General features: G+C 36.8%; 1 protein-coding gene and 1 pseudogene across 1 annotated transcript in view; one reads left to right on the top strand and one right to left on the bottom strand.

The window, feature by feature from the left end:
* Positions 1–24,240, bottom strand: part of NAP1L2 (nucleosome assembly protein 1 like 2) — a 145,940-nt gene that overhangs the window by 56,794 nt on the left and 64,906 nt on the right. The window lies entirely within an intron of this gene.
* On the top strand, positions 8,105–9,737 carry LOC105090743 (cyclin-I-like; annotated as a pseudogene).

The following is a 24,240-nucleotide window of genomic DNA, read 5'->3' as shown; positions in this document are numbered from 1 at the left end:
CATCTCATACAGCTTAATATAGAAAAAGAAAAGAAAAAAAAAAAAAAACAGGCAATCTAATGTTTTCAGAAATAGTCAGAAGACCTCATTAGACATTTCTCCAAAGAAGACATCCAGATGGCCAAAAGACATATGAAAAGATGCTCAATATCACTAATTATTAGAGAAATGCAAATCAAAACAACGAGATACCACCTCACACCAGTCAAAATGGTCATCATTTTAAAAAATCTACAAATAATAAATGCTGGAGAGGGTGTGGAGAAAAAAGAACCCTCTTACATTGTTGGAAATGTAAATTGATGCAGCCACTATGGAAAACAATGTGGAGGTTCCTTTAAAAACTAAATTTACCTATGATTCAGCAATCCCACTCCTGGGCATATATCCACAGGGAACTCTAATTTGAAAAGATACATGCACCCTAATGTTCATAGCAGCACTATTTAAAATAGCCAAGAAACAGAAACAATATAAATGTCCATCAACAGATGACTGGATAAAGAAGAAGTGGTATACATACATACAATGGAATATTACTCAGCCATAAAAAAGAATAAAATAATGTCATCTGCAGCAATATGGATGGACCTAGAGATCATTATATTAAGTGGAGTAAGACAGACAAAGACAAATATCATATGATATCATTTATATGTGGAATCTAAAAAAATATGATACAAATTCTATTTACAAACCAAAAACAGATTCACAGACATAGAAACAAACTATGGTTACCAAAGGGGAAATGGCCAGGGGAGGGATAAATGAGGAGTTTGGGATTAACAGACACACATTACTATATATAAAATAAATAAACAGCAAGGACCTACTGTATAACACAGGGAACTAAATTCAATTTCTTATAATAATATAGAAAAGAATCTGAAAAAATATATATATATGTATATGTATAACTGAATTGCTTTGCTGTATACCTGGAACTAACATTGTAAATCAACTACATTCAATAAAACATAAAATTTTTAAAAAGATCATGTAATCTACAAAAAAAAATAGGTAAATTTACTTCTTCCTTTCCAGTTTAGATCCCTTTTATTTCTTTTTCTTGCCTAATTGCTCAGGCTAGAACTTCTAGTACTACATTGCAAACAAGTGGTGAAAGCAAGCACCTATGCCTTGTTCCTGATCTCAGAGGATATGCTTTCAGTCTTTCATCATTGAGTATGATTTTTCCTGTTGATTTTTCACGTATGGCTTTTATTATGTTGAGATTGCAAATGCTCTTTCTGTATCTATTAAATATGCAGATCATTCTATCCAACAGCATTAGAATACACATCCCTTTCAAGTGCACACAGAACACTCTCCAGATAGATATGTTAGATGACAAAGAGAGTCTAAACAAATTCAAAATAACAGAAACTATGTCAATATCTTTTCCCATGACAATGGTATAAAACTAGAAATTAATAACAGGAAGAAAATTGGAAAATTCACAAATACACAGGAACTAAACACAGTGTTAAAGAAGAAATCAAAATGCAAATCAAAAAAGTCTTGATCATTGATTTTAAAATGATATTTTAAAGGCTCATTTTGTGTCCTGGAGGTTCATGCATACGAATGTAGGATCCTGTGTTGCCACCTTCTAGGTTTAGAAAGTTGAACTTGGAACCCTCTTGGAAATTACTCACCTCTTGGGAACCATTTGTTCTTTTTTAGCTTCTTTCTTCATTAATACAATGAGTTAGACTAGATCAAGGGTTCCTGCTTTTTTGGAGTAGGAGGCCTGTTTATGAATGCAAAATATATGGATGCATCTCTAGTTGATTTTGGTATTCATTTTTGAGAGAATATAATGAACAAAACTTTCTAGGAGGTTCATTCTTTTAAATGAATTTACATTTTATCAATCAAAAATAATCTTGAAACAAACAAAAAAGGAATCGCAACATACTGAAAATACAGGATGCATAAAAAACTATTGTAATAATGAAGTTTATAGTGAAAAATGCCTACATTAGGAAAAAAGAAAGATCACAAATAAAAAACCTAACTTTATACCTCAAAGAACTAGAAAAAAGAACAAATAAAGCCCAGAATTAGCAGAAGAAAGGAAATAATAAATATTTGAGCATATATAATTAAATTAATAATAGGAAAACAATAACAAGATTAACAAAACTGAATTGGTTCTTTAAAAAAGGAAAACAAAATGGCAATCCATTAGCTAAACTAATCAAGAAATGATGGAGAGGACTCAAATAAAATTATAAATTAAAAAGGACACATTACAACTAAAACAACAGAAATACAAAGGATAAAAGAGAATACTATAAACAATTATGCACCAGAAGATTGAACAACCTAGAAGAAACTGATAAATTCCCAGAAACATATAGCCATCAATACTAAATCATGAAGAAACACAAAATCTAAACAGACCAATAATGAGTAACCAGATTGAATCAGTAAACAAAAACATCTCAGAACCAGATGGTTTCACTGATGAATTCCACCAAACATTTAAAGAAGTGTTAATAGCAATCCTTTTCAAACTATTCCCCTCAAAAAAATGAAGGGGGGAGAACAATTCCTAACTCATTTTATAAGTCCAGCATCACCTTTATACCAAAGTTAGATAAGGACACTAAAAAAACTATATGCTATTATCCCTGATGAAAATAGATGCAAAAAGTCTCAACAAAATAATAACAAATAGAATTTAACAGTATGTTAAAAGATCATACACATGATCAACTGCAATGCAAGGGTGGTTCAACACACACAAGTCAATAAGTGCAATACACCACATTAAAAAAATGAAGGATAAAAACCATACAATCATCTCAATAGATGCAGAAAAAGCATTTAACAAAAAATAACATCTTTCATTATTAAAAACTCTCAACATATTGGATATAGAAGGAACCTACCTCAACATAATAAAGGCCATATATGACAAGCCCACAGTTGACATCATACTCATAGGTGAAAGGTTAAAAGCTGTTTCTCTAAGATCAGGGATGAGATTAGGATGCCCACTTTTACTACTACTATACAAGAGAGTACTGGGATTCAGAGCCAGAAAAATAAAGCAAGAAAAAGAATTAAAAGACAGCCAAATACAAAATGAGGAAGTAAAATCGTTTCTGTTTGCAGAAGACATAATCTTATACATAATATGTACAGTGTACCTTTTTTATAGAAAATAATAAAGAAGCCACAAAAAACTATTAGAACTAATGAGTGCATTCAGTAAAGTTGCAGGATACAACATCAACATACAAAACACAGACATGCTTCTATATACTAAAAACAAACTATCTGAAAAAGAAATAAAGAAAAATATCCCATTTCCAATAGCATCAAAAACAATAAAATACTTAGGAATAAATTTATCCAAGGCAGTGAAAGATCTGTACAACAAAAACTATGACATTGTTGAAAAATTGAATAACACACAAATAAAAGGAAAGATAATCTGTTTCATAGAGTGAAAATTGATACTGTTATAATGTCCACAGCATCCAAGTCCATCTACAAGATCAACACAATCCTTATCAAAATTCCAATGGCATTTCTCCCAGAAATAGAAAAAAAAAAGATAAATTCTGTATGGAACCACAGAAGGCCTCAAAACAGCTAAAGCAATCCTGAAACAAAAAGAACAAAACTGGAGGCATTATACTTCCGGATTTCAAACTTTTATAAATCTATAGTAATCAAAATTGTATAGTATAGGCAAGAAAATAGCTATAGAGACCAATGGAAAAGAACTGAGACCCCAGATATAAACCCATGAATATACAATCAACATATTTGGCAAGGAAGCCAATACGACTCACAAAGAAAGAATAATCTCTTCAATAAATAGTGATGGGAAAACTGGATATTCAAATGCAAAAGAATTAAATTGGTCCCTATCTTACACCACTCACAAAAACTAACTCAAAATGGATTAAATATTTAAATGTAAGACCTAAACCCATAAAACTCCTAGAAAAAGTCAAGGAAAAAGCTCCTTGACATTAAGTTTGGCAATTACTTGTTAGATATGACAACAGACGCAAAAACAACCAAAGCAAAAATAGACTAAGTGGAACTACATCAAACTAAAAGGCTTCTATACAGAGAAAGAAACAATCAACAAAGTGAAAAGTCAACCCAAAGAATGAAAAAACATATTTGTAAACCATATATTGGATAAGGAGTTATATTCAAAATGTATAAAGAACTCATAAAACTCAATAGGAAAATGGGCAGAGGTACTAAAGGGACATTTTTCCAAAGAAGACATAGGAATGGCCATACAAATGGCCAAGAGATAAATGAAAAGGTGTTCAGCATCTCTAATCATCAATTAAATGCAAATCAAAACCACAACGAGATAATATCTCACACCTGTTAGGGCGGCTATTCTCAAAAAGACAGGTGATAACAAGTATTGGAGAGGATGAGGAGAAGAAATTCTTGTGTACTGTTGGAGGTACAACTATTATGGTAAACAGTAATGTGGGTCTTCAAAATTTAAAAATAGATCTGCCATGTGATTCAGCAATTCCACTTTTGGTTTTACATCCAAAGGAAATAAAATCACGATCTCAAAGAGTTATTACCCCATGTTCATTGCAGTGCTATTTGCAATAACCAACACATAGATACAATCTAATTGTCCACTGATGGATAAATGGATAAAGAAATATGTGGTATATATACACAATGGAATATTATTCAGCCATAAAATGAAGTAAATCTGCTATTTGCAACAACATAGATGAATCTGGTGGGTATTATGCTAAGTGAAATAAGCTAGACAGAGAAAGATTAATACTGTATGGTACCACTTAGGTGTGAAATCTAAAAAACAAAAAAAGCCAATTTCATAGAAACAGAGAAAAGAATGATGGTTGCCAGGGCCCAGGGTGAAGGGAAAATAGAATAATGCAGGTCAAAGGGTACATATTATCAGTTGTAATAAGAATAAGTTTTGGGGATCTAATGTACAGCATTGTAACTATAGTTAATAATATGGTAATGTATACTTGAAAGTTGATTATTTTAAGCATTCTCACCATACACACACTAAAAAAGTTAACTGTTAACTACATGGGGTGACATGTGTAATTATCTTGAACTTGGTAATCACTCTACAATGTATATGTATGTCAAGTTATCACATTGTACATTTTAAATATATGCAATTATATTTGTCAAGTATTCCTCAATAAAGTTAATAGAAACAAAGTAGGCAGAAGAAAAGAAATGACAACTATTAGAGCAGAAATCAAGGAAATTGAAAACAAGAAAACAATAAAGAAAATCAATGAAACCAAAAACTAGTTCTTTGAAATCAATAAAATCAAAAAGCCTCCAGCTAGGCTGACAAAGAAAAAAAGAGAGAGAACACAAATTATTAACATCAAAAATGACAGAGGGGACATAACCTTAGGTCCCATGGATATTAAAAGACAATAAAGAAATATTATGAACAACTCTATGCCCACAAATTTAATAACCTAGAATAAATGGAACAATTTCTTGAAAGACACAAGCTGCCAAACTCACGTAAGAAATAGACAATCTGAATAGGCCTATATCTATTAAAGAAATTGAATCAATAATTAATAACCTTCCAAAACAGAAAGCACCAGGCCTAGATGGGTTCACTGATGAATTCTACCAAACATTTAAGGGAGAAATTATACCAATTCTCTGCAATCTCTTCCAGAAGACAGAAGCAGAGGCAGTACTTCCTAACTCATTCTATGTGACCAGCATTACCCTAAAACCAACAACAGACAGACATTACAAGAAAAGAAAACTATACACCAATATCTCTCATGAACATAGATGCAAAATTTTCAACAAAATATTAGCAAATTGAATACAACAATGCATATAAAGAATTATAAACCATGACCAAATGAGATTTATTCCAAGTATTCAAGAATGGTTCAATATTGGAAAATCAATTCCTGTAATTCATAAACAGACTGAAGAAGGAAAATCATATAAATCGGTGCAGAAATACATAATCATATAAACAGGTGCAGAAAAAGCATCTGATGGCCAATAGACACATGAAAAAAATGCTCAGTATTGCTAATTTTTCAGAGAAATGCAAATCAAAACTACAGTGAGGTATAACCTCACACCAGTCAGAATGGCCATCATTCAAAAGTCCACAAATGATAAATGCTGGAGAGGTCATGGAGAAAAGAGAATCCTCCTACACTATTGGTGGGAATGTAGTTTGATGCAGACATTATGGAAACAATATGGAGATTCCTTAAACAGCTAAAAATAGATTTATTGTATGATCCAGCAATCTCATTGCTGGGCATATATCCAAAGGGAAATATAATTCAAAAATATACATGCACTCCAATGTTCATAGCAGCAGTATTTACAATAGCCAGGACACGGAAGCAACCTAAATGTCCATCTACAGATGGCTGGATAAAGAAGTTGTGGTATATTTATGCAATGGAATATTACTCAACCATAAAAAGAATAAAATGCCATTTGCAGCAACATGGATGGACCTGGAGATCATCATTCTAAGTGAAGTAAGCCAGAAAAAGAAAAATACCATATGATATCACTCATATGTGGAATCTAAAAAAAATGATAAAATTGAACTTATTTACAAAACAGAAACAGACTCACAGACATAGAAAACAAACTTATGGTTACCAGGGGGAAGAGGGTTGGGAAGGATAAACTGGGAGTTCTAGATTTGCAGATACTAACTACTATATATAAAATAGATAAACAGCAAGTTCATACTGTATAGCACAAGGAACTATATACAATATCTTGTAGTAACCTATAATGAAAATTAAAAAGAATATGAAAAGGAATATATATGTATGTATATGTATGACTCAAACATTATGTTGTATACCAGAAATTGACACAACATTGTAAACTGTTTGTACTTTAATTTAAAAAAGAAAAATTCAATACCCATTCATGAAAAAAAAAAAAACTCTCAGCAAACCAGGAATAGAGGGGAACATCCTCAAATTGATTAAAAAAAAAAATCTACAAAACCATACAGCTAACATCATACTTGTGAGAAACTAGTAGCTTTCCCATTAGGATCCAGAATAAGGCATGGATGTACCCTTCCACAACTGGTTTTCAATATCATACTGTAAGTCCTAGCTAATGCAGTAAGACCTGTAAAGGGCAAAAAAGAAGCATACAAATTGGGAACAAAGAAAATTTTTTGCAGATGAAATGGTAGTATATGTAGAAAATATGAAATAATAATAATAAGTAAACATAGCAAAATTGCAGGATACAAGATTAATATAAAAAGTCAATCACTGTTGTATACACCAGCGGTAAACGAGTAGAATGTGAAATTTTAAAATGCATTAACATTTACATTATCATCCAAAAAAATTAAATCCTCAGGTATAAATCTAACATAGTATGTATAAAATCTCTAAGAGGACAACTACAGGATTCTGATGAAATCTATCAAAGAAGAACTAAATTAATTGGAGATGTATTCCATATTCATGTATAGGAAGACTCAATATAGTCAACATGTCACTTTCTCAACTTGATCTATAGATTCAAAAATATCCCAATCAAAATCCCAGCAAGTTATTTTGTGGGTATCAACAAACTGCTTCTAAAGTTTGTATGGAGAGAAAAAAGATCCTCAATAGCCAACACAATATTGAAGGAAAACGTTGGAGGACTGACACTGCTTGACTTAAATACTTACTATAAAATGAGCCTTCCCCGCAAGCGAATGTGGCAGCGCATCTGTCTAGCTTTTTCTTATTCCCCTCCTCCCCCTTTCCCCTTCCTTTTTCCTCCTTCCCCTCCCTTTCACCATTTCCCCTCGGAGGAGCTTCCCCCGGGCAGAGGCAGAACTGGCCTCCCCCTCCGCCTCTCCCGGCCCCCGCCGCTCTATAGCGACAGGGAACCCCCTTCCAACTCCGGCACAAGCGGTGCGGCTTTTGGTCCCAGGCGTCATGGAACTAATTCGCTGACCAACCCACCGGCTGCAGCCGTGCATCAAGCACCAGCGCCCGCGCCCGCGTCCTCCAGCCCGGCCCCCATCTTCTCCCTCCTCATTCTGCCTGCCCGCATGCTGCGCACCCCGCCGCCCCCAAGCGCTGGAGAAAATGAGCCGGTAACGAGCCCCTGGATGACTCCACGTCACCCTAGTGAGGCCTACAGTACCGCTGGGGAGGAAGAGGAGGAGGAAGAGGAGGAGAAGGTGGCTACATGGAACTGGGTGGCAGGCAGTTCCAAAGGATATCATGAAGTTTCCAGGGCCTTTGGAAAACCAGAGATTGCCTTTCCTGTTGGAAAGGAAAGGCAATCTCTAGGGAAGCCTAGATGCGGAAGGTGAATGCCAAAAATGTCTACAAATCGGCAGAGTATGAAAGTCTCAAGTTGCTCTACATCCTTGTCAACCCTTGGTATTGTCTGTCTTTTTCATTTTAAATGTTTCTCTTTCCAAAAGAGATAAAGTGATTCAGTGGCTGGCCAAACTCAAGTACAAATTCAATCTTTACCCAGAAACATTTACGCTGGCTAGTTTTTTTTGACAAGTTCTTAGCTACTGTAAAGGCCCACCCAAAATACTTGAGTTGTATTGCATCAGCTGTTTTTCCCTAGCTGCCAAAACTGTTGGGGAGGAAAGAATTCCAGTATTGAAGGTGCTGACAAAGGATATTTTCTGTGGCCGTTCTTCATCTGAAATTCTGAGGATGGAGAGAATTATTCTGGACAAGCTGAATTAGGATCTTCACACAGCCACACCATTGAATTTTCTTCACATCGTAAATATACCTGAAGTCTTTTAGTTTCTTATTTGAATTTGTAGTCCTATTTCAGTAACTTGAAAAGTAGATTGCCCACTCATTTGTTTTGTTCTGAACTGTAGGAAAAGGAAAATTATTGCAATTAGCCAAGGAAAAGTTGGAAACTAGGATGTATATCAAATCACTGGAGCTAAAATTGAAAACTTAGTAACTGAGTAATACTTGAGGAGGTTACATCAATTTCTGTACATAGCTTACCTAGACATTTAAGCAAAACTAGAATGATGTTCTTCTGATTTTTAATTAAAAATAATTTTCTTTTTAGTTCCATACCATTGCAATGTCAACTAGGCCTCAGTTACTTTTTAGTTTGCCCAAACTGAGCCCATCTCAACATTTGGCTGTCCTTACAAAGCAACTACTTCACTATATGCCCTGCAGCTAACTTCTGCAATTCAAAGGATCCACGGAAATGGAGAAACTCATTCCTGACTGGCTTCCACTTACAACTGAACTGCTTCAGAAAGTACAGATGGATAGCTCCCAGTTGACCCATTGTTCAGAGCTTGTGGCACATCACCTTTACTACTCTGCATTCTTCCTGCCACTAAATTCCATTTACGTCTATCGTCCTCTCAAGCACACCCTGGTAACCTGTGACAAAGGAGTGTTCAGATACGTCCCTACTCTGCCCCAGGCCCAAATTTCTCCAAGGACAACAGCAAACCAGAAGTGCCAGTCAGAGGTACAGCAGCCTTCTGCCATCATCTTCCGACTGCCAATGAGTGCAAGCATATCTCTGCTAAACACAAAATAGAGGAAATGGAAGTGGATGACTTCTACGATGGGATCAAATGGCTCTATAATGAAGATAATGCTTCAGAAAACGTAGGTTCTGTGTGTGACACTGATTTATCAAGGTAAGAGGGACATTCTTCCCCTTGTCCACCTTTGCAGCCTGTTTCTGTCATTTAGCTTCAAGAGTTACCTTCAAGTGCAAACTAAGGTAGACTACACTGGGAATGGGAATATGGAAAACCAGGTGAGGCTATATAAAAGTGTATACTTTATCAAGTTGATTCAAAATGAGCCAGAAAAAAAAAACATTTATTTGTAAGGCTAAATATAATTCAACATTATTTAAGCACTTAAAGACCAAAAATAATATGAAATTCAAGATTTTAAAAAAAACTTTTTAACTAAAAAATTTCTTTGTAGTATTTCTCAGTTCCACCCTTTTCTCTGCTAAAATGTAATGTAGATTAACCTGCGTTGGAAATTTACAAAGATTCTCTTAAATTCCAAAATTTCTAGCTAGAAAACTGTATCCCAGAATCCTGAATTAATTTTTGTCTTGCTTTTGCTTGCTTCTCCTTTGGATACTTAAAGAATTTTATGCATGTTGATCTATCACCAATTTCTGCTGATGAGAAAACCTTCAAAATTATTTTTTAGCAATTTCATGAACAAATTAATTGTGTAACAGCCATGTTTAATCCACAATTTGAATTCAAATTAATCTGAAAATGGTACTTCAGAATTGCCTCATATGAATCAGAGATAGTAACAGAAAAAGGCCTCCCATTACCATGTTGATTTTTGTTTGTCTTCTTTAATTTCTAGAGTTTGAAACAAAATTATTTTCATTTTTGTTTATTATAATTTTTTTAAACATTTTTATTGACTTATAGTCATTTTACAATGTTGTGTCAAATTCCAATGTAGAACACAATTTTTCAGTTATACATGAACATACATATATTTATTGTCACATTTTTTTCACTGTGAACTAACACAAGATGTTGTATATATTTCTCTGTCCTATACAGTATAATCGTGTTTATCTATTCTACATATGCCTTTCAGTATCTACAAATTTTGAACTCCCAGTCTATCCCTTCCCACCCCCCGCCCCATTGGCAACCACAGGTTTGTATTCTATGTCTATGAGTCTGTTTCTGTTTTGTATTTATATTCTTTTTGTTTTCTTTAAGATTCCACATTATGAGCATTCTCATATGGTATTTTTCTTTTTTTCTGGCTTACTTCACTTTGAATGACATTGTCCAGGAACAACCATGTTGCTGTAAATGGCGTTATGTTGTCATTTTTATGGCTGAATAGTATTCCATTGTATAAATATACCACCATTTCTTTATCCAGTCATCTGTTGATGGACATTTAGGCTGTTTCCATGTCTTGGCTATTGTAAATAGTGCCGCTATGAACACTGGGGTGCAGGTGTCTTTTTGAAGTAGGCTTCCTTCTGGATACATGCCCAGGAGCGGGATTACTGGGTCATACAGTAAGTCTATTGCTAGTCTTTTGAGGAAACTCCATACAGTTTTCCACAGTGGCTACACCAAACTGCATTCCCACAAGCAGTGTAGGAGGGTTCCCTTTTCTCCACAGCCTCTCCAGCATTTGTCATTTGTGGACTTTTGAATGATGCCCATTCTGACTGGTGTGAGGTGATACCTCATCATAGTTTTGATTTGCATTTCTCAAATAATTAGTGATATTGAGCATTTTTTGATGTGCCTATTGATCATTGGTATTTCTTCCTTGGAGAATTGCTTGTTTAGGTCATCTGCCCATTTTTGGATTGGGTTGTTTGTTTTTTACTTATTAGGTCATATGAGCTGCTTATATATTCTGGAGATCAAGTCTTTGTTGGTTTCATTTGCAAAAATTTCCTCCCATTCCGTAGATTGTCATTTTGTTTTACTTATGGTTTCCTTTGCTGTGCAGAAGCTTGTAAGTTAAATTAGGTCCCTTTTGCTTATTCTTGCTCTTGCTTCTATTGCTTGGGTAGACTGCCCTAGGAGAACATTGCTGACATTTATGTCAGATAATGTTTTGCCTATATTTTCTTCTAGGAGGTTTATTGTATCTTTTCTTACGTTTAAGTCTTTGATCCATTTTGAGTTTATTTTTGTGTATGGTGTAAGGGAGTGTTCCAGCTTCACTGATTTACATGCTGCTGTCCAGTTTTCCCAACACCATTTGCTGAAGAGACTGTCTTTATTTCATTGTATGTTCTTCCCTCCTTTGTCAAAGATTACTTGACCAAAAGTGTGTGGGTTCATTTCTGGGCTCTCTATTCTGTTCCATTGGTCCATATGTCTGTTTTTGTACCAATACCATGCTGTTTTGATGACTGTAGCTCTATGGTATTGTCTGAAGTCTGAGAGAGTTATTCCTCCAGCCTCTTTCTTTTCCTTCAGTAATGCTTTGGCAATTCTAGGTTTTTTGTGGTTCACTATAAATTGTATTATGATTTGTTCTAGTTCTGTGAAATATGTCCTGGGTAATTTGATAGGGATTGCATTCAATCTGTAGATTGCCTTGGGTAGTATGACCATTTTAACAATATTGATTCTTTCAATCCAGGAGCATGGGATACCTTTCCATTTTTTTAAGTCTTCTTTAATTTCCTTCACCCATGGTTCATAGTTTTCTATGTATAAGTCTTTCACCTCCTTAGTTAGATTTATTCCTAGGTGTTTTCTTACTTTGGGTGCTATTTTAAAGGGGATTGTTTCTTTACTTTCATTTTCTGTTGATTCATCATTAGTGTAAAGAAATGCAACTGATTTTTGAACGTTAATCTTGTAACCTGCTACCTTGCTGAATTCCTCAATCACCTCTAGTAGATTTTGTGTGGACTTCTTAGGGTTTTCTATATATAATATCATGTTATCAGCATATAATGACACTTTTACCTCTTCTTTTCCAATTTGGATCCCTTTTATTTCTCTCTCTTGCCTGATTGCTGTGGCTACGACTTCCAAGACTATGTTGAATAGGAGTGGTGATAGTGGGCAGCCTTGTCTTGTCCCAGATTTAAATGGGAAGCTTTAGAGTTTTTCATTGTTGAGTACTATGCTGGCTGTAGGTCTGTCATATATAGCTTTTATTATGTTGAGATATGTTCCCTCTATACCCACTTTGGTGAGAGTTTTTACCATAAATGGGTGTTGAATTTTATCAAATGCTTTTTCTGCATCTATTGAGATGATCATGTGGTTTGTTGATGTGATGTATTACATTGATTGATTTGCATATGTTGAACCACCCTTGTGTCCCTAAGATGAACCAAACTTGATCATGATGTATATCTTTTTTATGTGCTGTGGGATTCTATTTCCTAATATTTTGGTGAGGATTTTGGCGTCTATGTTCATCAGTGATATTGGCCAATAATTCTCTTTTCTGGTAGTCCCTTTGCCTGGTTTTGGTATCAGGGTGATGGTGGCTTCAGAGAATGAGTTTGGAAGTATTACCTCCTTTTCAATCTTCTGGAAGAGTTTGAGAAGGACTGGTATGAGTTCTTCTTTGTATGTTTGGTAGAATTCCCCAGTGGAGCTGTCCGGTCCTGGACTTTTATTTGTAGGGGGTTTTTTTATTGCTCATTCAATATCATTTCTAGTGATTGGTTTGTTCAAGTGGTCAGTTTCTTCTTGATTCAGTCTTGGTGGACTCTATGTTTCCAGAAACTTGTCCATCTCCTCTAGGTTATCCAGTTTGGTTCCATATAGTTTTCATAATATTCTCATATGATATTCTGTATTTCTACGTTATTTGTTGCAATTTCTCCATTTTCCTTTCTTATTTTGCTTATTTGTACTCTTTTTTCTTTGTGAGTTTGGCCAGAGGTTTGTTGATTTCATTTACTCTTTTAAAACACCAGCTTTTGGTTTGATTGACTTTTTCTATTGTTTTTTTAATCTCTATTTATTTATTTCCTTTCTGATCTTTATTATTTCCTTCCTTCTGCTGACTTTTGGGGGTTTTTGCTGTTCTTTTCCTAATTATTTTAGCTGATTGGTTAGATTGTTTATTTGAGATTGTTATTCTTTTTTGAGGAAGGCCTGTATCGCTATAAACGTCCCTCTTGGCACTGCCTTTGCTGTGTCCCATGAATTTTGTGTGGTTGTGTTTTCATTTTCATTTGTCTCAAGGTATTTTTAAATTTCAACTTTGATTTCATCGTTGACCCACTGGTTTTTTAATAGCATGTTGTTTAATCTCCATGCTTTCCTTTTTTCTCCTTTGTTTCTCTGTAGTTGATTTCTAGTTTCATGGCATTGTGGTCAGTAAAGATGCTTGAGATAATTTCTATCTTTTTAAAATTGTTGAGGCTTCTTTTATGCCCAAGTACATGATCAATCCTAGAAAATGTTCCATGTGCACTTGAAAAGAATGTATATCCTGTTTTTGGAGGTGTAATGCTCTGAAAATATCCACCAAATCTAATTTTTCTATTGTATCATTTAATTTCTCTACTACCTTATTTATTTTCTGTCTGGAAGGTCTGTCTAGTGATGTTAATGCAATGTTAAAATCTCCAACTATGATTGTATTTCCGTTAATATCTCCCCTTATCTGTTAGTAACTGCTTTATGTACTTAGGTGATGCTATATTGGGTGCATATATATTAATGAGTGTAATACCCTCATCTTGTATTACTCCTTTAATCATTATAAAATGTCTTTGTTTCTCTTTATGGCCTTTGTTTTAAAGTCTATTTTGTCTGAAATCAGGACTGCTACACCTGATTTTTTGGCTTTTCCATTTGCATGGAATATCCTTCTCCATCCTTTCACTCTCAATCTATATGTCTCCTTCTCCCTAAAGTGGGTGTCTTGTATGCAGCATATTGGAAGTTCTTGCTTCATTATCCAGTCTGCCACTCTATGTCTTTTGATTGGAGCATTTAGTCCATTAACATTTACAGTAATTAATGATCGATGTGTGTTTATTGCCATTTTGAACTTAGTTTTGCAGTTGATTTGTTTTTTCCTCTTTGTTCCTTTCTTCTTCCTTTTGTGGTTTGGTAATTTTCCTTTGTATTATCTTGGATTTTATTCAGTTTTTGTGGCTCCCTTCTAAGTTTTTGGCTTGTGGTTACCCTTTTTTGTAAGTCTATTAGCCCATTACTATAACTGTTTGTATTAAACAGATAGTAATGTAAGCTCAAACCCATCCTACTGAGAAAAAAAAATTTAAGAAAGAAAAAATACTCTATATTTTCTTGCTTCCCTCTCCTACTCTTAATGATTTATATGTCTTCTTTTACAATTTTGTGTTTATTCTATTTGTAATTGACGGTAGTTATCACCTTTCCAGTTATGAGTTTCTCATTTCTGTAGCATCCTTCTTCTTTTCTATTTAGAGTAGACATTTCAATATTTCTTTTAGCATGGGTTTAGTGTTGCTAAACTCTTCTAGTTTTTCCTTGTCTGTGAAGTTCTTTATCTCTCCTTCTATTCTAAAGCATAACCTTGCTGTATAAAGTATATAGGCTGCACCTTTTTTTCATTCAGGACTTCAAATATATCTTGCCACTCCCTTCTGGCCTGTAGTGTTTGTGTAGAGAAATCAGCTGAAAGCCTTATGGGGGTTCCCTTGTAACTCACTCTTTTTCTCTTGTTGCCTTTGGGGTCATTTCTTTATCTTTGACTCTGGCCATCTTGATTATGATATGTCTTGGTGTAGGTCTGTCTGGGTTCTTCCTGATTGGGACCCTCTGAACTTCCTGTACTTGGATATCTGATTCTTTCTTTAGGTTTGGGAAGTTTTCAGTCATGATTTCTTCAAATACCTTTTCAATCCCCTTTGCTCTTCCCCCCCTCCTCCTGGAACCCCTATTATGCATAGATTGGCATGCTTTATATTATCCCAAAGGTCCCTTATATTGTCTTCATTGGTTTTTATTTGTTTTTCTCTCAGCTCTTCTGATTGAGTGCTTTCTGTTGTCCTGTCTACTAGGTCACTTATTCGTTCCTTTTCATTATCTAGCCTGCTTTGTACAGCCTTTAGATCAGCTATCATCTCAGCAAATGGTTTACCAATTCTACTTGGCTCTTTTTTATAGCTTCAATTTCATTTTGACATATTTTATATCTCCAAACACCATCTCTTTTAGTTCCTTCTGTACTTTGTTCACTCCTTTTTTGTAATCTTGATATAGTAGGCCATCAGTGTCTATTTCATTGATTGTGCTTTCAGGGGATTTCTCCTGCTGCTAGAATTGGAAGTGGTTCCTCTGCTTCATCTTGCTCATAGCTCTCTGGCACTGTGGCTTATGGATTATCAGTTATCTATTGTGTCCTTAAGGAGTTTATGTATTCATCTATCTAAAGCCTATGAAGGAATAAAACTTTAAAAAAGAGAATTTTTAAAGAAGGGAGAAAAAAACGGTTTTAAAACAGTGTATAATCAGTAATAGAAGAGCAAGTTGAAACAGAATAACAATTGAGTTGAGAATCGAGTTTTAAAACCCTTTAAAAAAGGAGAAAAGAATAAAAAAAAAATACTTGAAACCCATGTATAATCAATAACAGGAGATCAAAACCCAGTGAAGTGAAATTGAAATGAGGTGGATTTTTTAAATTAATAATAATAAAAATATTTTAAAAGAAAAACTTTCAAGGTATTAAAACTGGAGACATGTAGAATTGCTTAAAAAGTAAAAATTTAAAAGGTAATAGAAGATAGAACAGATAAAAAGAGATTTTAAAAAGGGGGCAGGATGTGTTCTCATGGAGACTGTGCACTCTTAATGATTTTATCAAGAGGTCTTTCTGTCTTCACCCTGTTTCGCAAAATCAGCTTGCTGATTTCAGAGTCCTTCCATTGGTTCCCCTGGTCTGTGTTGCTCCCAGTGCCTGTTGAGAAGCAGATCATGCCCCCTCCCAACAGTGCAGTCAGGTGCTACACTCTTACACGATTGGCGGGCAGGTCACTCCCGATGCCATGGTCAGATGCTGCGCTTGGGCGAGGTAGGCGAGTGGATTGCGCCCCCTCCCAGCACCATGGTCAGGTGCTGCACTCCTGCAGGGAAGGCGGATGGCCACCCACCCTCTCCCACCACCAGTCGCTCCCCTGCTCTGTGCAGCTGCCTGCTCTGCCTCAGGTCCATGCTCCGTAAGTGGGCTAGGGGAAGACAGTGGAAAAGCCCTGCCCCTGCTCCATGCCAAACTCAGCTCCTTGTTTGTCTTGGCATAGTGAGCTCTCAGAGGTACCAGGACAGAAATATCCTATCTGCCTTGGGCTGTAAACAAGTCTACATCTTGCCTTTGAGTCTGCTAAGCCCTTAGGTAAGGATTCAGGTTTCAACCCTGCCGTCACCTGGGTGCTAATTGCCAGAGGATATGGTGGCTGTGGCTGAGCCCTGCCCCTCTTCACCCAAAAACCTTCCATGGGTTTTCAGAGATGGGGTTATGGCACCCTTCCCCTCAGGGCACATCAGTCATGTTGTTTTATGGAGGGCCCAGGTTGTTTTGCCCTGTGTACCCACTCATCCACAGCACACAGTACCCTGCAGTCCCCTGGGGCTGCCTCAGTGCAGCTGCCCCAGTCCTTTGCCCGGCTTGAGCAGCCTGTCCCATCCCCCAGCTGCCAGCTCACATCTCGCACTGGGTGTTGTAAGGACCCTTTGTGCCCATTTAACTTAGTTCTGTCGGTCAAGGGGTGCTCCGTACACATCTGAGCCTCAGAGGCTCCCCCTCCATTCTGCTGACCTCTCCGTTGGAGAGGGGAAGATTCAGTGAACGAGCACTATCCCTCCTTTGTTGCTCCCACCCTGTGGGACCAGTCATGCACTGTTTTGCTTTTTCTTCTTTCTTTTTTCTTTTTCTTCTACCAGATTTTTGGCATCTTTGTCTTTTGAAGAGGGCGATGTTCTGTTGAAGTTCAGCAGGTGCTCTGATTGGCTGGGTGGGTACATGGATGTGAGTTTTGGTGTATTTGTGGGAGAGGGTGAGCTACGAGCGTCCTGCTACTCTGCCATCTTGGCCCCGAGCCTTTGTTTATTTTAAAATGAAGCTTAAAAGTGACATGTGATTAGGACATTCTTAGACTTGTTGAAAGCATTTTTGACATTTGTGTAAAAGAATTTGATTAAGTTAATATATCCAGGTGCTCAACAAAGAAACATGTTCTGTTACAACTAAAACTGGATTTTTTTTTTTTTTGATAACTGAACAGTTCACTCATTTATAGTCAATAGGAGAGACTGTCTAGATGTTGGGGCAGCTCTATGATTTGGGTCTATAACGTGTAATAACTGAATTCAGTATCCCGTTTTATGTTTAGCTGTTAGGAGTTTCTCAATAAAAGTTAATCCCCCTACCTCTGCAGCCTACCTATATTTCTCTTCGTGTCTTTTAGATCCTGAGCTCCCTGTGTAGTCTGAAGAATGTATTGCAGTCACAACCATGTACTGATGATAAAAGCCTGTGGTAGCAATAAAAGTTGTCCTTGACCTTTAAAAAAACTTATTATAAAGTTACAACAATCAGGACAGTATGGTTTTGGTGAAAGAATAGACAAATAGATCATTGGAACAGAATACAGTGCCCAGAAATAAACCCACATGAATACAGTCAACTGATCCTTGACAAAGAGGAAAAGGCAATTTGTTCAAAGATAGGCTTTTGAACAAATGATGCTGGAACAACTGGACATTTAAATGCAAAAAAACAAAAACAAAAACAAAAACAAAACAGATCTTACACTTTTCACAAAAATTTACTCACAATGTAAAATAGACCTAAATGTAAAATTGAAAACTTATAAAACTCCTAGAAGATAGCATAGGAGAATACCTATATGACCTTGGGTATGGCAATGACTTTTTAGATACAATACCAGTTATGACTTACAAAAGAAAAACTTCTGCTTTGCAAAAGTCTATGTCAAGAGAAGGAGCATACAGGCCACTGACTTGGAGAAAATATTTGCAAAAGATAGATCTCATAAAGGACTTTTATCCCAAATATGCAAAGAACTCAACAGTAAGCAAATGAACAATCCAATTTTTAAAGTGAGCAAAAGACCTGAACTGACTCCTAAACAAAGAAGATATTCAGATGCCAAGTAAGCACGTAAAAAGATGTTCAATTTCATTTGCCATTAGGGAATTACAAATTAAAACAAAAATGAGTTACTGCTACATACTTATTAGAATGGCCAAAATCCTAAACACTAATACCAAATGCTGACAATTATGTGTAGCAGCTGGAACTCTCATTCACTGCTGGTGAGAATGCAAAATGGTACTGCTACTTTGGAAGACAGTTTGGCAGTTTCTTTTGAAACTAAACATGTTTTTATCATGTGATCCAGCAGTCATGCTTTTTGGTATTTACTGAAATTAATTGAAAACTTTTATCCACACAAAACCTGCACACAGATGTTTATAGCAGCTTTGTTCATAATCAACAAAACTTGGAAGCAAGCAAGATGTCCTTCAGTAGGTGAATGGATAAGTAAACCATGGTATACCCAGAGAGCAGAATATTATTCAGTGATAAAAATGAGTTACTAAAGCCATGAAAGACATGGAGGAAACTTAAATGTATATTAAAGTGAAAGAGGGAAACTAAAAAGGATATATACGATGATTGACTCCAAATATATGACATTCTGGAAAAGGCAAAACAATGGAGATAGTAAATACATCAGTGGATAGCAGGGTTTAGGAGCAGGGAGGGATGAATGGGCAGAGCACAGAGGATATTTAGGGCAGTGAAATTATTCTGTATGATACTACAATAGTAGATACATGTGAAAATATATAAAATGTACAATACCAAGAGTGAACCCTAATGTAAATATGGACTTAAGTGATAATGATGCATCAAAGTAGGTTCACTGATTGTAACAAATGTACCACTGTGGTATGGGGGAAGGTTGTGGGTAGGTGGGGAGAGGGGCTATACCTTCTGTACTTTCAATTTTGCTGTGAATCTAAAACTGATTTAGAAATAAAGTTTATTAATTATTTTATGTCATATATATAATTCATAAAATAGATGTATACCATTTATAAATACCAAATATACATATATATATACCATATATATATATACATACACCATTCTTAGCTCACAGGCCACAGTTTGATTAGGTGAAGGATAATAAAGTTTGGGTGTTTAGGAGAGAATGAAAATGCAGTGAAGAAATTATCCAGTGAGAGAACAAGCAAAAAATAGTAAGATGAGATGATGTGAGAGATATTTTCAAGTGGGAGAGAATAATGAAACTGGGATGAAGAAAGGTCAAAGTAAAAACAAACCTTTTAGAGTAAAAATGCTCATTATGAAATCAAATGTCAGCACTAAGGTGATTCTATTTTGGCTTCAAAGTCAAACTGTTTTGAAACAATCCGTCACAGAATGCCACCTAGACTTCTAAAAAAGGCCACACTCCATGTGTCTTTCATCAACTTATTCACCCACCCCAGTGCTTCCTGATCCTCATAGTGCACATGTTCTTCTTCAGAACTAATTTAAATCTCTCCCATTATAGTTTGTGCCAATTTTCCTTTTTATCCTGTGTTCACTGAATACAGGCATAACAACTGGGCCATTATTCTCAAAGTCTTGATCCCCAGGTCCCACATGAATGTTGTAGTCATACTAGATAATGCCTTACTGGCTATTTCTTACTGGATATTTGACCTTGGGCCTGTTACTAAACCTCATTGAGTCTCCATTGTCACCTCCATCTCCCCACTACTATAAAACAGGGCTGATACCATCTACCCTCTTTGATTATAATGACCTTAATGTGAGTTCATACTAGAAAGGAACAAGCACTGGTTCTGGCCTAGAGTACATATTCTGTGAACTGTGAACTCTCTTTCCCTAAGCAGATAGCTGAGACTTGCATTTCTCTTTTTCTTTCAGAGAATCAACCTACCCTATCTTCTCAGACTCAGACTGAGGCTCCTTTAATTCCAGATTATTGGGTTTGTAGTCTCCTTATTTATGATTGGCCTCTCTTCTTCCTCCTCTCTCTTCTGTAAAACCCCTCCTTGACCTACCCTTCTTAAGTTTGGGATTTGAGCATTACACATTAATCCTTGCTTGCCTCCTTACACATACCTTCTCTCTCCCAGAGTTGAGGGTGCCCTTGGATGCCCAAGAAGTCTGTTTCTTCACTATATTGTCTTTTGGCTTCTATCTCAAAGCCTTGGACTTTCCTCATTCCTCTTGTTCTCCTAACCCAGAATTGGGCAGCTGGCCCTGGGGGCAGGGTGGATACAGAGCCCTGGCCTTCCACTACTCCAACAAGTACTTGCCCTAACTATTCACATTCCCATGTCAGAACCTCAATCTTTCTCCAAAATGCTCCATGGTCCTACCCCTACTGTGATGCTTTGGGACAAATCTGGAATCTAGTGGTGCTCATTATTCATAGTGATGGAAAGGACAATGATGAAGATGGATGGAAAGGACACAGGCTCCTTTCCTATCCAAGATACAAGTACTGGCATCACTAAGGCTCCAAAGAGCTCAGGGAAGGAGGTGATGATAGGTGGGTGGAGGAACACTGTTTTCAGAGCCCAGAGTGTAAAACCTGAATTGAGAGAAAATAGGCAGGGATGTCCAAACTGCTTTGAGTCTTCTCCCCAATCTCTCAGTGCCTTCCATGCTTAGATGTGGGCTAGGGGAGGCATGGTAGGCCCACGCCCTGTGGAAGATTCAACCACTCTGTGGATGCCAGTAATAACGGCCATTTGTTAACCACACCAATGGTGCGTTGAATCCTCCCAACATCCATATAGAGTGGTTTCTACTGGCAGTCCCATTTTTCCTGTTGGAAACTGGAGCTGAGATAGGTAGAGTGCCTTGTAGACTCCCTCAGTCAGTTATGCTTGAGTCTAAATCCAAGTCCCTTAGATAAATTACTATTGTGTGTACCTCAAATAAGTCCCTTCCCTACTCTTAGCCTCAGTTACCATGTCAGTAAGAAAGACTCAATTCTGTTTTCCTCATCTCCTTCCTAGTAGTAGTGGGGGTCCAACGACTCATGATTGAAGCCAAGCTCCATAGCACAAATAGACCCTTCCCCTCTTCCTGTACCCTTGCAGAGGCTAAACCAGGTTGAAATCTGGGCCAAGGAGGTAGGAGAGGTTTGAGGTGGGTGGAGAGTAGACCTGGCCTATTCTGGCAGCCCCGAGAGGCCAGGCTAAGCTTAGAAAATATTTACCAGGCAGTGAGAGCCTCCCAAGCATTAAGCCTGCTAAAGAAAAGGCTTACCCAGATCCCTGTATTCCATCACAGATGAATTGTACTGTTTATAAAGCAATCTGACATTCATTGTCCCCTGCATGCCTTACAATTACCTATTTGTGGGGAATAGCTCAGGCTTCTCTAAGTCAGAAAAACTGACTACTCCCCAGTGGCACTAAATAACCCTCACATGGCTTGATCCCTGATCTTCAACCTGTGGGGTTTGACTTTTACTGCTGGCCACTCTGCTTCCTGCAGTGAGGTTGCCTCTCTGGTTAATCTCTAGGTAAAAAATAAATAAATAAATCAAAACTTCCAGTAAATAAACTAAACTAAACCTCCCTGCCAGTCCGCCTCTCTCTCTCACCTCCTTACCCCCCATCCCACTCCCACCCCCTGGAAACAAACAAACAAAAACACAGAATCAAAGTAATCCTGAAGCCAAGTTCTGCCAAGCACTGGACAATGTACTTACTGGCTTCTCTTCCACACACCCCTAGAACTGAGTCAAAATGGTGATTTCCAATTTACAATTCCAAGGTCATTTATTGAGTCAGCACACAAATATTTGTTGAGACCCTACCATGTACATACAGTCCACTGTGCAGGGCTCAAACACGCCTCCTCACAATCTTTCAACATGCTCAAATTCCAAAAGATTCAGATAAGACCACAAATAACGCTAAGGTGGACAAGAATAATAAGTCAGTGGGGTAGGGGAGTTGATAATGGAATTCAGACAAGAGGAAGAGTGCTTTCTGAGAGGAGTATCCTAACATAAGGCTTTAGGGAGGGGGGTGCATTTGAGCTGAGCCTTGAAGAACAGGGAGAATTTGAACAATTTTTATGGAGAAAAACAGTCTAGACAAAGAGAACTGCATAAGCAAAGATACATTTTTTTAGAGGAAAGAGTGTTGATCTGGGAGTCAACAGACCTGAGTTTGAATGTCAGTTCTATTATTCACTGTGTTAAGGAATACCTTCCTCACTCAGGCCCTCCATTTCCTCTTAGGTAAAATGATAGTATTGGGTTAGCTAACTCTTAAAGGTCCTCCATGTGCTTCCCTCCTGACCTAGCTTTTCAAATGTCAGGTAGACCAGTTTGCCTCAGGATAGAATAGGTGAAAGGGAGTAATGCAAGGGTATTAGGTCTATGATGGGAAAAGTATTGAGAATGCTAGGCCTGGGAACCTGAGCAGAAAAAGAAAATAGAAGCCAAGCCTCAGATCTAAGCTCTGAGGTTGTACATTTTGCCTGGTTCCAACTTAAGAACATGAAATTTGCAATCAGGGCTGCCTAGGATGAGAACCTGGTTCTACTACACAACAGTAGTTCATTTAAATAGTCATGCCACCTAACTGAGCCTCAGTTTCTTCATCTCTACAATGAAAATGATAATAAATAACTCATAATGCTGTTGTGAAGATTAAATGAGACCCTGTGTAAAAAGTGCCTATGGGTATGTGATTTTCTTGCCCTTCTCCCCAGTGCCAGGTTTTACTGACCAATTACTTCTGTTCCTTCTTCTCCAAAGCAGGCTTCAAAATATATCCAGAATCCAACCATTTCACTCCATCCCCAATGTCATTCACCTGGATTATTGCAATGGCCTTTTAATTAATCAGTTTGATTCTATTTTGCCCACTTACAGTCTATTCTTAATCCAAAGGCCAGAGTGATCCTTTCAAAACTTAAGTCAAATTATGTCACTCATCTGCTCAGAACTCTACAATGTCTTCCTACTTCACTCAGAGTAAAAAATTAGAAATTTAAAATGACCTACCACCGTCAGCTTTTGGACCTAATCTACTTGTTAGCCACAATTTCTTTTTTGCTATTTCTCCAATAGAAGACAAACATTGTCTTTTCACTTGTTGTTCCCTCTGTCTGGATCCTCTCCTCATAGCTCACTCTATCACTTCTTTTATATTTTTTTAAAATGTCATTTCTAAGTAAAGTCCTCCCAAACCACCACATTTTAAGTTGCAGCATTCTCCAATATTCCCTATTCTCCTTCCTGCTCTCTTTTTCTTCACATTAATTATTACCATTCAACATACCATAAAATTTAGTTACTTATTAGTATCTCTCCCCTTGAGAATATAAGCTTAATAGGGTCAAGGGCTTTGTCTGTTCACTATTGATATCTCCATGCATAGAATTGCACCTAGCACTCAATAAATAGTTGTGCAGTAAGTTAGTGAATACAGTGGTACTGTGTGCCAAGTATTAAGTTAAGCAGTTTGCATACATTATCTCAGGAAATCCTGCCTTGTAAATGCTGACACTGTTAGAATCTCTATTACACAGGGAAAACCCCTGAAACTACCAGAGGTGAAGTGATAGTCCCAAAGCCAAAGAAGGGTTAGTTAATGGGGGTGCCAGATTGGGTTGGACTTTATAGAGGGGCACATTCCCTGAATAGGAGCACAGCCTGAGTTAAAGGTGG

The sequence above is a fragment of the Camelus dromedarius genome, chromosome X (assembly GCF_036321535.1).
Source record: "Camelus dromedarius isolate mCamDro1 chromosome X, mCamDro1.pat, whole genome shotgun sequence".
Taxonomy (NCBI): Eukaryota; Metazoa; Chordata; class Mammalia; order Artiodactyla; family Camelidae; genus Camelus; species Camelus dromedarius.
Note: the sequence above shows the minus strand (reverse complement) of the source record. Positions and strands in the feature narration are given on the sequence as shown.